This window comes from Triturus cristatus, chromosome 3_2, assembly GCF_964204655.1.
Source record: "Triturus cristatus chromosome 3_2, aTriCri1.1, whole genome shotgun sequence".
In the NCBI taxonomy this organism is placed as follows: domain Eukaryota; kingdom Metazoa; phylum Chordata; class Amphibia; order Caudata; family Salamandridae; genus Triturus; species Triturus cristatus.
Genome location: NC_140584.1, coordinates 170,353,979 through 170,371,271, shown reverse-complemented (window position 1 = coordinate 170,371,271; position 17,293 = coordinate 170,353,979).

The following is a 17,293-nucleotide window of genomic DNA, read 5'->3' as shown; positions in this document are numbered from 1 at the left end:
CATGAATCGCAATAACACCTCAATCACATTAGGGTCCAGGTCGCGCCAGAACCTAAACGTAGCAGCTGCCCACTACTTGCTGGGCAGCTGGGGACAAGGACAGGGCCTAAACGCTGCAGCTGGCACTAAGTGCTGCGCAGCTGTGGAAGTAAAATGAGGCATGGCTCTCAAATGGTCCTTGACACAATGTCACAAGGTGGGAGCCACCTAGGCTCTAGAAACAACATGTCCCCATGGAGCGCACGGGCTCCTGAAATAATTGTGCGCCAATATAGCAAAGGAACTTGCCCCAAAGTACTGTGGAGTGTACTGGCACTCTAAGACAAAGATTGCCCTCCTCGTTGGAGCCTCAGGGCTCTAAAAGCTAAACTGGGGACAACACGGGCCCCTCTGAGCCCTTCAACAATAATGTGCCCTTCGTTGGAGCCACGCAGGCTCAGAAATGCATTCTGCCCCCGTAGCGTTGGAGCCAGCTGGGGCTCTTAAAATAAACATGCCCCCATACATTGGAGCAGCCCTCTGCCATGTGGGGCCGCTCAGGCTGTAGGCACCGGCACTGGTGCCTCGGTCCCCTCTTCCCCCCCAGCCCTCGTCACTTACCGGCTGGGGCGAAGGCTGGACTGAACTCCTCTCGCAGCGCGGGGCTTCCCTCACTCCTGGGAGCCCCGCGCTGCAGTCTTCACCCGGGCCCCCTCCTGGGACCCGGGACTTCACCTTATCGGCTCGCGGAGGCGGGGTGGGCTCCTGCCCTCCTTGAAGGAGTCCGCCACGCTCACCACGCTTCACCCGGTCCCCCATCTCGGGACCGGGACTTGTAGATGGAGCCTGCGAGGCTCCAGGCGGATCTCGGGCGGCGAGCGGGACTTCCTTTCCTCAAGCAGAAGTCCCGCCTCGCTCCAGGCGTCTGGCCGCCTGATTTCCGGTTTTCGGCTGAACGGGGCCGCGGCGGTGAACTTTTGCGGACACAGTGCGGGGTGGGCACCCGCAGTTTTAAATAAAGATGAAGCAGGGTGGGCACCCGCAGCAAGCCATCACGTGCTACAAAGATGCAGGGTGGGCACCTGCTCACCAAAAAGCGACAAAATAAGCGGGGTGGGCTCCCGCAAGGCCAGCATCATGGGGGAATCCCTAGTCTGGGGATTCCCTCTCCCTCGCTCGCAGCGCGACGCTGCACAGCCCCAGCTCCTCTCTCTGGGGGAATAAAGCGCTCTCCAGGCACTATGTTCAGGACCAAAATCCAAGTCAAAGCGCTCTCAGGCGCTAGAAGGATGCAGCAAAAAGTTCCCAGAAGTCTTCCAAGTATCCAGGGGCTGGGCAGGGCCCAGGAAGGCAAGCCTTCCCCTGGGCCCCAGCAGCAGCATGCCCCTGGTAGATTCGAGTCAGAGCAAGAACATTTTCATGGGGTCACAGCCCCTCTTTTATACACCAAATCCTTTGTCTCAAGGTGCAGGGAAGGGGCGAACCAGATACAACTGGTTCTTGAGCACTTTGTTTTGCTCAGCCCCTCTCCCTATTCAGAGAACAGGCCAGGGTCATCAGTCGCACCACAGGGGGCGGAGCCAGCATTTTGTGGGGAAAGCCCAGTCCTATTCAGGTCCTAGGTGTACTCCTCCCACCCATCTAGCTGCTGATCTCCCCATTCATCACTGGGTGACTCCTCCTGACTCTGGGGATTCCTTAGCCCGTCACATGACCTCAGGCAGCCAATCGCCAGACAAGGCACTCATCTCACACTGCACACAGAAATGCCCACTTCTAGAAGTGGCACTTCCACACTAGGTACATTGACGCCGCACACATCATCGCGCAGCATTTCATCACACGAGTCCGCACATACCAAACTCGGCCCTGCACTCCCCACGCATCAGGAACTAACATGGTCACTCAGATCCCCCATGCATTCCTATGGGAGGGCAGGTCAGTCTCACTCAATGTAACCCAGAGCGCATGCACTTTCCACTGGGACACAGTGTGAAAGCGCCTAGAGGCCTAAAACCACTAGTCCTCCATAGGGAAAAAGCTAATACACTCGCAAAAAGTTTAGGGGTGAACCTGCCAGAAGGGCCAAGTCCAACAATACATATTTAATCAATAAGTTTAGACGCTGTGTGCATTAAGCTTAGCATCTGTGTGCCATTTTCCCGTTAGTAGATGCCATTTTGTATTATAATCGAAACTGCTACTTGATTATTTACGAGTAATGGTCCCAGATAAGTTTTGTTTCTTAATACTGAGATTTGACTTCTTTTACGTGCAAGTGTTCTCATTAACGTATGCCTTTCCTGTTAGATAGAGGCCTTCTCCCACCTGCCTGGTGGGGAGGATAAGCCAGACAACCTTGGGAAGTAGATAGCTTGTGCCCAGCTGAGGAATCGAAACCTCTGTACCCCCACTGTATTACAACATGTACCAGTGCTTTCCCATAGTAGGTGGGTCTTTGTGGGCTCCGCAACATACATAATGAAACTTTATGCTTGTTAGAGTCAGTCCCTCCTCGACAGCCATCTCATAGGGCTGGTCAGACTGGACTCCGCTGTAGTGTAACTCTGTGAATAAACCAGTTGGATTGTATTCTCTACTGTGTCATCGATTCTTCATTTCTTGGAAGGCTAGTGGAGGTCAAGAGTGCCCCGGTTGACCCTATTTGGGAGACTTCCTTCAAATGTTGCTCCTCCAGGGAATGCTCCTCATCCTCTGGGCCACTGCCTACGTCGATGTCAGTCACCTGACTAGATCTATGTAATAACAAAGACCACCCTATACGCCCACCTGGACTGGGGTAAGTATTATATATATGTACAATGTGCTGTGGGCATCATTAATAGTAAGTGATCCCTCCCTTAATGTAATCAATCCTATCTATATAGAACATTTCCCAATTAATATACAAACAAAAACATCTGACAAGGGTTTCTTTTGCTGATATATATTCTCTCAACAGATCTCAGTACTGTCTGTGTACTTATTATACACGAAGTGCAAACAACACAGTGCTCAAGTGAATGTAATAATACATAAAAGTGGACACAGGACACTGTACAATCCTGGCCCTTACAACATTTTATAATGAAACTTATGATGGAGATTATTGCATATTTATAATCAACACAATGGAAAGGTGAGCCAGGGAGGGTGAAGATGGCAGGTGACTAACTGCCGCAATTCTCACCACCTCCCTCGATGAATCAACAGTGCGACGATTGATTGTTCAGCCTGGGAGCAGGTTCAGTGGGCTGCTCACTGTGTGCCCTGTTACAGGAAGTGCTGGATGTGCTGGTGTGGACTGTGGGTGCTCCCTTTTGGTGTCTATTCCTTTTGGGCTTGGAACGGGTGCCATAGCGGATCTGAGGGAACTCGCTGAATCAGCAGATGGCGCTCAGAGGTGGGAAAACGGGGAAGGCATGGACCGCCGAAATCTCCAGCAGTATCGCAGTATCCACAGGGCATTCAGTAATTGAAGGCAAGTGGAGCGATACCTGATCTGAGGCACCCTGGAGGATGGGGTAAAATAAAACGAGAAACTGAAGGCAAAAAAACTGCAGTGAAATCTACAGGTAGAAGAGGGGTCTGTACAACCCACTGTTGCCTCAATGTTTGCATGCCTGTCAGTAGATCCCCAGAAGAGCAATGCACTACTGGAGAGGGGGGGGGGCAAAACCCCGATAAAAGAGCCTAAGGATGGTAGCGTAGTTGGAAAATGATTTGGTTGAAACAAGATTAACGGCCTATGGAGCTGATGGCTCTGTGCCCCTAAATGCTATATTGGACTTGGCTTCAGAGAATTTAGCGGGGAGAGAAGGAAAAAGTCAACCAGACATGGAAGAGCTTATGACACAAGGAGCAGACAACAGAGGTTGGTCATATGAAAGGTGATCTGGGGTACGGGACGTTCGTGACACCTCTAAGCGCAGGGCCCTCCAGCTTTACACCTCAGCGTGGAGGAGCTTTCTTCACCTGAGCTGACAGCCGAGAAGTTTCTCTATCTAACAAATGATTCAGGATCTACTGGGCAAGAAAACTCTCCCTCAAGCGGTAAGGCCCTCTGTGACTCCAGCATCAGCACTTCAATTGAGGATGTTCAATTGACACAAAGGAAAAGATCTGCTATAAAGAAAAAGAGGAAAGAAAGCCTGAAGAGGAGCACTGGTAAACAGTTAAAATAGTGTGGAAATATGGATTTTTATGATCAGTTATGTCCCCTATCTTGGACCCCAACGGTTTCATGTATAAATCACAAGTACATGTATGTTCCCTCCAGTTCCAGTTATGAAGACGCAAATACATGTGCGTCCACCGTTAACATGTCCTCTGTCAGATCCGCCATGAATGGGCTGGATATTCGATTCCTAAGTACGAAAGGCCACCGACTTTATATGGCTCAGTTACTTCATTTTGCAGTTCAGGCGAGTAGGCCCTGATTCTGCCATCAAGCTTTTCCTGCCTTCTGCCTCTGAGAGCTCCAGTCTGAGCCTGCATCTGTATCCATGAACTTTGTCCTCATTCTCTGCGCAGCTAACGGTGCCTGACATCAGCTTGTTGCCTGCCAAAAACTGTATTTCACCTTCGAAATTATCTGCTCCGCTCCCTGCCCAATGCATTCCTGTCTAGTAGTTTAAGTAAACATCCTGCCAGCTACCGAGCAAAGGCCCGGCTTCTCTGTCTTTATGCAAGTAATTCATAGCCCTGTTACTATGGACGATTTCTGCCCCCGCATATTGTGTAGACACTTAGACGCTTGTACACGCACTCACAGTCAATATAGTCAGTATAGAATAAGGTTCTACTCCGAGAGACCTTTCTTTTTGGATAACATAGTTCTTTAAACATAGGATGTTAGATATGATTTGGGATTAGGTTGACATAACCCCAGACTTTTGTCTCCACATGTAGAGCTAAATGTCAAGTCCCTTTCTCCCTCTAGCCCCACGTCAGTTACACGTCATGATCGAGTTGAGCACAAGTAAGGCAAAGTTCCAGTACAATTCCAGCAGATCACGCAACCCCCTCCAGGTATCCACCCACACATGACAAATTACCCATTATCATCAAGTGGACGCCCACATGGACGCCCACCTTCACGCCTACTTACACGCCCACATGCTCTTATCTCATTCTCTCTTGCTCTTTTGCTTACGTACAATTGAGAAATGTAGATATACTGTACTCTGTGAATAATGTTTTGAGAATATTGAGAATACTTTTCAGCCCCGTCCAGATCCTTTTTGGTGATGGAAATATTCTCCCTTTGACTCGAGTTATTGGAATAAAGCCCTTTATGAACCTGATACCACAGACTCAGCCTCTTGCTTTATGCATGATCTTATTGATATCTGAAAAATTATGAGAGCGTGATATTTTATTTACCACATAATGGCGCCCGAACAGTTTAATCTCTTTCCCCACACGCCGGAGATGAAGGTCCAGTTTTGCCCCCTTCCATAGCCGTGATGGACTTCAAGCGCGCACGTCGCGGGTCTTCCCGCCAACTCCCTCAGGCCAATGAAGGGGACAGACTGCGACCAGGCATCCATACGAGGCGGTGAGGAACGCAGATTGTCCTACCCAGAGCCCACCTGCGAGAGAGCTGTGTCCGAGGTATACAGAGGCCCACCAGATTCCGAAGTTCCGAAGTATGCAGGTCACGTGTCGGGTCCAGTCCAGTCCGGTCCAGTTCAGTTCAGTTCCGTTCCGAGGCCTTCCGTTCCGAGCTACCCGGTGAGTACCATTGCCGGGGAGGCGTTCTGACGTGCACATAGGTTGTGCCGGTCAAGACGGGTTTGGGTACACAAATCCGGTCTGCACTGTTTCAGCAGTGTATATGTACTGTTTAGCAGTATATCAAGTATTCCGAAGTATCTAGTTATTGTCGAGAATTATGCTTGGTGATTAGTTTTGCAGACGATCATCATTGTTGTTCATTTAAATGTTAAATGTTTAATGTGTTAATACGTCCTGCATATTGTGGTATGAATGATTGTTCATTGTTGTGCTTTCCGTATTAAGTGTGTTCAAGATTAAGTATCAGATCAGTTGTCAATATGCCGCTCTTTTCAAAATTAAGACAGATCACAACTAGAAAAGGGGTACTCGAAGAAGCTGTTCCTATTCCTCCTAGGGACACTCCGGGGTACTTCATGTATCACAAACATGGCTTAGACGCCATATTATTTCTTGATTTATGGGTGGACTACACTAAGGAATTACCAGAAAGTCAGAGGTGGCCCGCAGCTGGGACCTGGGATGCAGATTGCATCATGAGAGTAGAAGAAGAGTTATGGAAAAAGACAGCCAGACAGTAACATAATATGTCATTGAATTATGGCGTAAAGAATTGCATAGACGCACAGAGAAAGCGCTCAGAAAAGAAGAGAAAAGTAGGGAGGATTCAGACAAAGCCCGAGAAAGCGTATTAGTTGAGGAAGGTATCCGAGTAAAAGCAGAACAAGTAGACAGACAACGAAACACTCTTATGAAAGAGGAAATGTAGACCAGCTTGGAAGGATGCCATTGAGTTTTGGCGCGAGGAGTGACATAGGAGGACAGAGTAAGTGTTTCACGAAGCAGAGAGAAGTGGACTGGAGTCTGGAAAAGCCAAGGATGAGATGTTACAGGAGGAATTAGAGCTGGTAAAATGAGCGCAGGCTGACAGAAAAAGAAATACTGACATTGCTGGTATTTATCCCGTCCTTTCAGAATACCTAGCAAGAGTGGCCCCAGTAGAAAGACCAGTTAGAGTGCCACCGCAAGTACCACGATACATATAATAATGATATAGTAGCCCAAAGGTTCTTGAGCCACCCACCAAATGAACAGCGCATGGCTGGTGTTTACATGGTCCAACATTTGACTACGTTGTCAATAGGAAATTGAGAGGGGTGTAGCTAGAGAAGGAGCAACATCTGTGATTTGATGACACCCCTAATGTACAAAGTGTTAACGAAAAAATAATTAGTGAAAAGTTTAGCTTGAAAAAAGAATTGTGGGTATTTTGAATTTGCAAATTGTTCAAGAATACAGGTTTGTGTTCTTGGTGGTCCAGTGAGCCAATGTGCTGGGTCAAGTCGGTAAGATTATGACCCCCTGAGTGCAAATTGTATGTTAAAATAATTTTTCAATTGGGCGAATTATTGCAGTTTTTATGGAATTGAGTAGTCTTTTTGTCTTTGACAGCTTCAGAGTGAGGAGAAGGTGGGGGCCGTGTAGAGCAGAATGTGATACAGAAATCGGAAACAGATTCTGACCTCTTAGCCAGTGTAGGTGGGGGGCGGTGAGAGGAGCAGAACAGAGGCACTGCTTAGAAAGCTTCTCTGACATCGCATCTGTGTAATGCCTGCAGCCGGAGAGCCTTGGGGCCAGGAGTAGGAAAAACAAAAAAAGATGGCTGGCAGCCCAGGCTCAGGCCGCGCTGAGGGGCTATTTTTAGCTTCTCTGATAAGACAGGGCAGCTGAGAAATGTAAGTCGAGAAAGATTCCCTTGTTCTATTCTGTGCAAAACAAGTGTCCCGAGGAAATGTCTATGGAGAAGATTTGTTTTATTTTTTAGCAATTGTTATATTGCTTCTGGCCGGAAAGTAAAATGTTGCTCTTGCTTGGAATTTTAAGGGCTATGTGCCTATATAAAAACGATTTTCAAATTCAGACATTTTTGAATTGTGGCCACAAGCTGCCACCAGTTGCATTGGATAAATGATCCAGTGGTTACGGGTCTATGAGGAAAGATGGGAGATGCATCTTCGACTAGGACATGAGGGTACATTGTGTACAATGATGCATAGCTCATTTTTTATAAAAAAAAAAAAAAAAAAGAGACAGGTTCGTGTGTTCTTCATTTTTTTTTTTTTTTTTTTTTTTTAAACCGTTTATTGCAGTTTGTAAAAGTTACAGGTATGGGCCTACAACCACCCGGCCGGCCGCTAGAATGACAAAAGCATATTGCATACATACAGTAAAAGTCTCTCGGCAGAGTAGTGAAACAGGAGTAATCAATGGTGCAGGCCACACAGCTCCATGCCCACAGTACGGTTCCCTTTTCTTGAAACAAAACAACACCAAAAAACCACACCCGCAAGGCAACCCGCGATCCAAAGTGACAGCACGTGCTCCATAAGTGGGGGATCCAAACCAGCAGCAGAACTCTGAAGAGGGGAATGGGAGTAGATCAGGGACTGGGGGACCGCGCGCCCGCGGCCGAGGGAGGGGGGCCGTCTAGGGAGACGGAGCAGGCGAGGCAGCCGGTAGCAGTGGCGGCTCACAAATACCCCCGCGGTAGGCGTTCCAGGGGCCCCAGAGTTTCACCCACGCCCCAGGCTTACCCCTCGCCACATACACCACCTTTTCACGAAACATACACCAATCCATATGCTCTTTCCAGGCCGACACCGCAGGGGGCCTCTGGGATCCCCACAATTGAGCAATATCACGCTTAGCTATCATGTATCCCAGAGTCACCCACCGCGTCTGCGGGACCGAATAGTCATTTGGTTCCCATACATTCAGCAAGCATCTCCTCGCTTCAGGCAGCAGCGCGACACGCGTAACCACACGCAGGACCTCATGCACACCACGCCAGAATCGCTCCACCTTCGGGCACTCCCACAGTATATGCATGAAAGTCGCCAACGCACCACAGCCACGCTTACACATTCCGTCACCAGCAAAACCCATACGTAGAAGCCTTGGCCCCGTCACGTAAACCCGGTGAAGGATCTTGAGCTGGACGAAACGAAGGCGAGCCGGGATGGCCACCTCTTTCGGAGAGGCCACCGCGGAAATCCAATCCTCGTCGTCCAGCTCCAGCCCGTCGGCAACCCAAGCCTCGCGGAGACTAGTCAGCAGGCACGATCTATCGTTGATCAGTTTTTTGTATATGAGGGAGATCGTGCTGTCCGGGACATGGCCATCTAGCACTCTGTCCTCCAGGGGGGAAGACTCCGGAATGGATGCGACATCCGGGAAGACGGAGCCCAGCGCATGGCGGACTTGTAGGTACCGAAAGTACTCACTGCCCTGCAGCTGAAACTCCGCCTGCAGCGTCTCAAAAGTTTTGAATCCCCCCCTCGTCCAGAGATCTCCCACCGTGCTGATTCCGATCGTGTCCCACTTCTCGAAGCCCTTCGACGTCCACAGGGAGCCCAACCTCTCAGACGCATACAGCGGTGACGCCCGGGTCAAACGGTCCTTTCACCCCATAGCTGCATTAGCCGCGTGCCAGACACGCACCATGACACGCGTCGGTCCCGTCAAACGGGAGTCGGGCGCGCCAGAGTAGAGCGCTCGATTGTAATCGCCACCGGGCAGGAGCATCTTGTCCATCTCAAATGCCGGGTTCAAGGCGGGCCCGTAAAGGCCATGATTAATTGCAGCTAGTTGGGAGGCCCAGTAATACCGTTTAATGTCCGGGAGGGCGACCCCCCCATCGTACCACGGGAGCGTCAATTTAGCCAGAGCAATGCGCGGCCTCCCGTCCCAGAACAGGCGCCGCTGGAGGCCCTCCACCTCACGGAAGTAGCGTGCCGGGACCAAGTCCATAGTATTCTGGAGGGCGTATAGGAAGCGCGGCAGGGACATCATTTTAAACAAGGCCGCTCGGCCGAGCGGCGAAAGCGGCAGACGCCGCCAGCGCACCACGTCCTCCTTCAAGCGCTGGAGGGGGGGTAGCAAATTCCGCTCATAGCGGGCCTCCGGGTCAAGAGTGATATATATACCCAGGTACCGAAAACCTTGGGAGGCAATCTGGATCGGACAGTCCCGTGGTAGGACCGGAGCCTCCCCGGAAAGCACATAGACACAGGATTTCGCCCAGTTGATGACCAGGCCTGAGTTGCGACCGAATGAGCGCAAAACATCAACCAGGACGATCAGTGATTTACGCGGGGAGGCGAGATACAGAAGGATATCGTCAGCATAGAGGGACACACGGTCCTCATGCTCGGGGGTCCAGCGGAGACCACGGATAGAAGGGTGCCACCGCAGCCACTCCGCCAGGGGCTCCAGGGCCAGGGCAAACAGGAGAGGCGACAGGGGGCAACCCTGTCGCGTGCCCCGCCCCAGCGCGAATGGGGCCGAGACTCGCCCATTCACCACCACCTGCGCCAATGGGCCCGAATATAGCAATTTGACCCAGCTAATGAAACCCGGGCCAAACCCAAATTTCGCCAGCATCGCCCAGATGTATGGCCATTCAAGCATATCAAACGCCATGGTGGCGTCCAAGGACGCCAAGATGGCCGGCTCCCGCACAAATGGGACACGCGCGAGCACCCCGTGTAAGCGCCGCAGATTGAGCGCCGTGTTGCGGTGTGGTATAAAGCCAGATTGGTCTTGGTGGACCAAATCGCCCACCACGCCAACCAACCGGTTGGCCAACACCTTGGCGAGGATTTTGGGTTCCGCGTTCAAGAGCGAAATCGGCCTATAGGATGTGACCCGTTCACGGGGCTTCCCCTCCTTGTGGATCACCACAATTGTGGCCAGACGCTGGTCCGGCGGGAGGGAACCCTGCGAGTGGGCCGCCAGGAACATCGCGCGCAGGTGGGGCGCCAACACATCCGGGCGTAGCTTGTATAGCTCGATGGGAATACCATTGGGGCCCATGGCCTTGCCGGATGCAACCGAGCGAATAGCCAAGGCAATTTCGTCCGAGGTGGGAGGGGCGTCCAGCGAATCCCTGTCCTCCACCGTAAGGGAGGGCAGTGCGATGTCCCGAAGCAGGGCATGGGAATCTTCCTCCGAGCAGGGGGAAACCGGGGAGTAGACTTCGCGGAAATAATCCGCGAAGCAGGAGACAATGGCTTCCGGCTCAGTGACACACGCACCATCCACACTCTCAATCAAAGGCACCACGCGGCTCGCTCTCTCCCTCTTATCCAACCACGCAATCAATTTGCCAGCCTTATCACCCACATCATACAATCGCCCCTGCTGCTCTCTACTGAGGCCCCTGGCCGCCTCCGTGACGAGGGCCCGATAGGCCGCCTGCTTTAGGTGTAGAACATGCAACTTGGCGTCTGTTACCCCGCTCCCCAGGTCACCCTCCAGTTCTGCAATCTCGGCCTCTACCCGGGTCACCTCCTCCCGCTCGCGCCGCCGGGCATGGGAGATAAAGGAGAGGGCCTCCCCTCTAAGAACTACCTTGAAAGCCTCCCACAGGGAGATGGCCGAAGGGACCGACCCCACATTCTCATCGAAATATCGCTGTAAGGATTTGATCAAATCGGCACGAATGGTGGGGTCGCGCAAATACCATGCATTGATTGGGGCCACCCTGCCATCCCCCCTCGGGAAGACATCGAAATGCAACAACAATGGGGAGTGGTCTGAGATACCCCGCGCCAGATGGCGCACCTCCCCCACCCTCCCTGCATGGGCCGCCGGGACAAGGATGTAATCAAGCCGCGAGAGGCTACCATGGGCACCCGAGTGGAAGGTGTACTGTCGCAATGCGGGATGCTTTAATCGCCAGCAATCCACCAGGCCCAGCGTGTCCAAAAGGCCGGGCAGCCACGCCTGTGCCCGGGGGAGGTCCCTAGGGGGATGGCGATCCATAGACCCAGAGGCTACCGCATTAAAGTCCCCTCCAACCACCAGCAGGCCACTCGGAAGGTCCAGAAGGAGGCGCCCCAGGTCCGCAAATGTGGTGGCTTGTAACCCAGGCGGGACGTACACTGATATAAAGATAAACACTCTACCCTCCATTCTTCCCACCAGAACAGTGTAGCGTCCCCTCTCATCATGGCGCACCTCGTCAATCTCCAACGGGAGCGAGTTCTTGATCATAATACCCACCCCCCGCGAGCCCGAAGTGAAGCCGGAATGGGCCGCCAAACGATATCCCCGCCGATTCATTGCATGAAAGGAGTTACCTATAAGGTGCGTCTCCTGCAGGAAGACAACATCTGGTGAAATACGTTTTAAGTACTGCAGGACCACACCACGTTTAATCCTATCCCCCAGGCCGTTAACATTCCATGACAACACAGTCAAATCCCTACCCCCCATCATACGTCGAAACAATCGGTCGTCCCCCACCGAGCATCTTAAAAACAACAACACAGTAGCGGGTTTGCCTTGCGGTGCTAACAAACAACACACCCCCCCCACCCCCCGGTCCCAACAGAACTCCCCCCTTCCTGCACCCCTGCATGAGCCCAGACAGCCCCCCCAAAGTGCAGTGTGCCTGTCGCCCCATAGCTAAATACTAACTAGTGCCCCAGAGGAGGAGGGAAGCCCCCAACAGACCCCGCACGACCTCCATAGGAGGGGAACATACGCAATCAATAAATGGTGAAGGAACAACGTCCAGAGCAAGGACTATTCAGTCACCCCTCAATTCTGATCCGGCGGGCCCTCCTCGCCAGCCGCGCCCCCCCCGCCCCCCCGGCCCCGATCTCCAGGCAGAGTGTCCAACCAGTCCCCAGCCGCCTCGGGCCGGTCGAAGAAGTGCGTGCGACCATCCACCTCTACCCTCAGCTTAGCTGGAAAGAGCATTGAGTACTTGAGGTTCAGGTCCCTTAGGCGACGTTTAACACCAAGAAAGCTCTGTCTCTGCTTCTGGACCGCCGGAGTAAAGTCTGGGTAGAAATGTACCTCCATGTTGTCAAGCTTGACCGGTCCCTGTTGCCTGGAGGTCTGGAGGATAGCATCTCTGTCCCGATAATTAAAAATCCGGGCAATGAGAGGCCGCGGCGGGGCACCGGTCTTAGGTCTGCCCCCGGGGACCCGGTGAGCACGCTCCACCGCAAAAAGCTTACTCAGCCCCCGGGGCTGGAGATGGGTCAGGATCAATTCTTCCACGAAAAGATCCGCCGCCTCCGCCTCTCGTCCCTCCGGCACCCCCACAATACGGATATTATTCCTCCTGGCCCGACCCTCGGAATCCTCCAGTCGCCGGTCCATCAGGGCGCTCGCCTGGCCAAGCCGGCGCACCTCCTTCTGGAGGGCCACCACGTCTGTCGTGAGGCTCGTTGTGGTGTGGGCCAGGGAGTCGACTCGGTCGTTTGTTTTGGACAAGTCTGCCCTCACAAGGCTCACGTCCACCAGGACCGAGTCTATTTTTTGCGCTAAGGTGTCGAAACGCTGGTCCACCGAGGCCTTCATCTCTGCGATGGAGCCCATGACGTCCCGGAGGGTCAGATCCACCGGATGAGCAGATGCCTCCGTCGGGCCCACCGGGGATGCACGCGATGTCTCCGGAGAACCCTGTTCTTCATTTTTTGATTATTGTTGCTGATCCTGTGTGTCAGACTTGACACGGTCATCATTGGGATGACCCACTGTCAGATGGAGGTGTATAGGGCAGGTAAATCAGTTATTGATTATAAGCCTGACAAATTAAGCAGGCCAGAATGTTCGCATCTGAGCTGTAGGTACTGTAATTGCGCATCGCTGCTCATTTATATATGTTAGTGCAATTGTCTATGCTAGCCCCTTAAAAAATTAAGCCCCTTAGAAATTAGCCCCCTTAGAAATTAAGTCGAGGAAATAGGTATGGTGCTTTCCCCTTTTTCTCATGTTCTATTGTGATCTTTCAGGGGAATTAGTTGTGGGCACCGGAACGTATTCAATTGATTTCTGGTTTTTCCCAGCCCAAGACACAAAAAGACTAAAGTCCTCAAGAACACACTGTGGCATTTGAAGAATTAAAGAGAGCTTTATGTCAAGCACCAGTTTTAGCAAACCCTGATTACAACAAATCGTTTATGCTTTTTGTGACAGAGCGGGATGGAACAGCACTATCTGTCCTAACACAAGATCATGCAGGAAAACACGAGCCCTGTGCTTATTTTTCTAGTACATTAGACCCAGTAGCACAGGCTTTGCCTGCGTGCCTAAAATCAGTTGCAGCAACGGCCTTAGCCATAAGACAAAGTGACTCGATAGTGCTGGGCCACCCTCTGACAGTACAAGTACCACACGCAGTAGAGGTTCTCTTGAACCGGACACAAACACAACACCTGACTGTAGCTAGACTGACAGATTATGAGCTGACGTTATTTCAACCACACATAGAGATCAGACGATGCAACATACTGAATCCCGCTACCCTTTTGCCCTCCAGTACAGAAAGCGTTTCACCACACGACTGTGTTGAAGTAATACATACCGTGACTAAACCAAGACAAGACTTGACAGACGTTGCACTCCCAGACCCCGACCTAACACTATATGTTGACGGCTCATGCATGAGGACAGGGGCGGGAGAATTAGTGGCAGCATATGCAGTGACTACTGATACTGTAATAATAGAGACTAAAAGAATAGACATATTGTCAGTACAAGCAGCAGAGCTCATCACCCTGACACAAGCGTGCATAAGAGCTAAGCACCTGAGAGTAAACATTTACACCGATTCTCTGGCGAGAAAGAGGTTTCTTGACCTCTCATGGGGCCAAGATACAGCATGGCCCCCATATTCAAGCCCTTCTGGAAGCGATACATTTACTAACAGCCATAGCTATCCTAAAATGTAAAGCACATACTAGAGCCACAGATCCCATTTCCCAAGGCAATGATCTGGCAGACCGAACTGCTAAACAGACAGCTCAGACCCCACTAGACATGACAAAGTTACAGATACTATCACTGTCCAAAGCCATGACAGTTAGGGATCCTTCCAGGGATGTACAAGACATTCAGACACATGCTACTATGGACGAATTAAAGAAATGGTCGGAACAAGGAGGGGTGCTGACTGATCAGGGTTGGATGAATAAGGGCAAATCCACATAGTTTCTTCCTGATTCGATGGTACAAGTGATTATAAATACCGCACATAGTCCTGCACACTTAGGAGAGAAAGCAATGATAGATAGCTTACAGAATATATGGTTCAACAAGCACCTGCGTGCAGCAGCGAAACAAAAGGTCAGAACATGTATGATCTGTTGCCAATTCAATCCAGGTAAAGGCATTCCGATGGAACAAGGTGGATTCCATCCACCTGACCACCATTTTGAAGTGCTCCAAATGGATTATATCCAAATAAACAGATGTAGAGGTTACAAATATGTCCTGGTACTAATGAAGCAGGTGTCCCTTCTGTTAGGGTATACCTGGAAATTCCATTGTGTGCGACATCCTGAAGCAGCAGGCCTTGTAGAAAGACATAATCGGACATTAAAATTTGCGCGGACAAAGGTGTAGATTGGATGGTAGCCCTGCCGGTTGCCCTCTTTTACATGCGAATGGTAGCTCATTCTAGAACAGGCTTATCTCCCTATGAAGTGGTCTTTGGTAGACCACCAAATATGTGGGCACTCCAATGCCTAAAAGATTACTGATGCTGACAGATTACCTGGCTTCCTTCATGTCTGCACTACTCTCTTGTTGTTCGCAGGTTGCTGCCGCCTTCCCTGACAACACCCAGGTCAAAGAATACTCCATCGCTCCTGGATGGAAGGCGCCAAAGTCAGTGCTCTGGACCACGGGGACGGCTGTTAAAGTCAAAGTGCACCTTCACCACTCTTTTACAAAGGAAAAAGACTTTGAACTTGGATTTTGGATTTTGAACACCATTTTCTAGAGGAGACTCCCCAGAAGTTTCCACAAAGCTAAACTTTGATCTAAGAAGTCAGAACCCGTTTGATCAATTAAGTCCACTAGGTGGTGAAGCGGTTGAACATGTATTCTGGCTTGCATAAGATCTTGGACAATAACATTGATAAAAAAAAAAAAAAAAAAAGAGCAAGATGTGCATCACGATAATATGTATCAGCTTAATACTACATGCTATTTTTCCTCCTATTGCCTCACTTTTACACTCCTCCACTAATGATACCATAAAGCACACATTTAGTGATCTGCCATCCTATGAGCTATCATATCGACTTGCCTTACGCAACAATACCTTTATTCAGATGCTGCACCATTCATATCAGACTAGCAATGCTACAGACTGCTGGGTCTGTGGCCGACTCCCCCCCTATCAGAACTATAAGGGAGTTTTGCCCCTCTTTCTCTATCCGTTCACACACAATGGCTCCTGTGGAGCATGGTTTAGTTTGATTAATTCCCTAGATTCGAATTCCGCAGTTTATCAAGACAACTGGGTATGGGGAAACCTGAACTTAGTTTTGCTTAAAGTCTGCTACCCTAACAAGGAGGGACTTCCCAAAAGAACAGGAACTGATCTAAGAAATGAAGTATATGGATTAGGTAATTTTACACTTAACCTCATGATCCTGAACGTTGAATGTGAAGCTACACCAATCTTGCCCGCCATGTCCGTATTCCCAGTAAAAGGGGAATTATGTATAAGAAAGAATGGCTCCATACACATGGGCCATAGTAAATGCACCACTGTAATAAAATTCAGTGATCAAGGCAAGTCTACATTTAGAGCTTCTCGTCATTCCTACTTTATATGTGGCCAGACCGCATATATACGCTTACCTCTAGATTGGGATGGTACCTGTTACATAGCATTCCTCCTACCACCTGTTTTCCTAGCTCCTCCTGATTATCATAGAAATACTCATTTAGTACACAATAGACAGCAGAGAGATCTCCCAATTGTCGATTACACTGAAGCAGCATGGGAAAAATACACAGATTTCAATAAAGGTTTCTTTCCCTATATAGGTACAGTTACCAATAGTAAGCTGATACGTAGATTAACCAGAACCCTTGAAGCAGTAGTGAACGAAACTATTTCCGCCTTAGGCAATTTAACAGAAGAGCAGTCTGCTATGCGGATTGTTGTGCTTCAAAATAGTCTTGTCCTTGACGTTATCCTGGCCGATAGGGGCGGAGCTTGTAGGGTCATCAAATCAAGCTGTTGCATTTTTCATACCAGAAAATTCGCCATCTGTATATAAAGCCATAACTCGCCTTCATAAGATTGTAAGCCAGATACACCAGAATCCAGGCACCTGGACTTGGTCCGGTTGGTTTTGGAGTGTATTATCTACCTTTGGATGGAGGGTCCTATCCTCCCTAGGTATTGGCTTTCTCATACTATTCAGTTGCTGCTTATGCCTACAATGTGGACCAGCGATTTGTGGTCTGTGTGCCACATCGTGTATTCCACCACCAAGATTTCGTTCGTCCCAGAAGAAAAAAGAAGAACAAATGATGCTATATGAACAGATCAATGGATTGATGAAGATTGATATCTCTTGACGGGCAAGTAGGGGACAAGGAGGGAATGTGGAAATATGGATTTTTATGATCAGTTATGTCCCCTATCTTGGACCCCAACGGTTTCATGTATAAATCACAAGTACATGTATGTTCCCTCCAGTTCCAGTTATGAAGACGCAAATACATGTGCGTCCACCGTTAACATGTCCTCTGT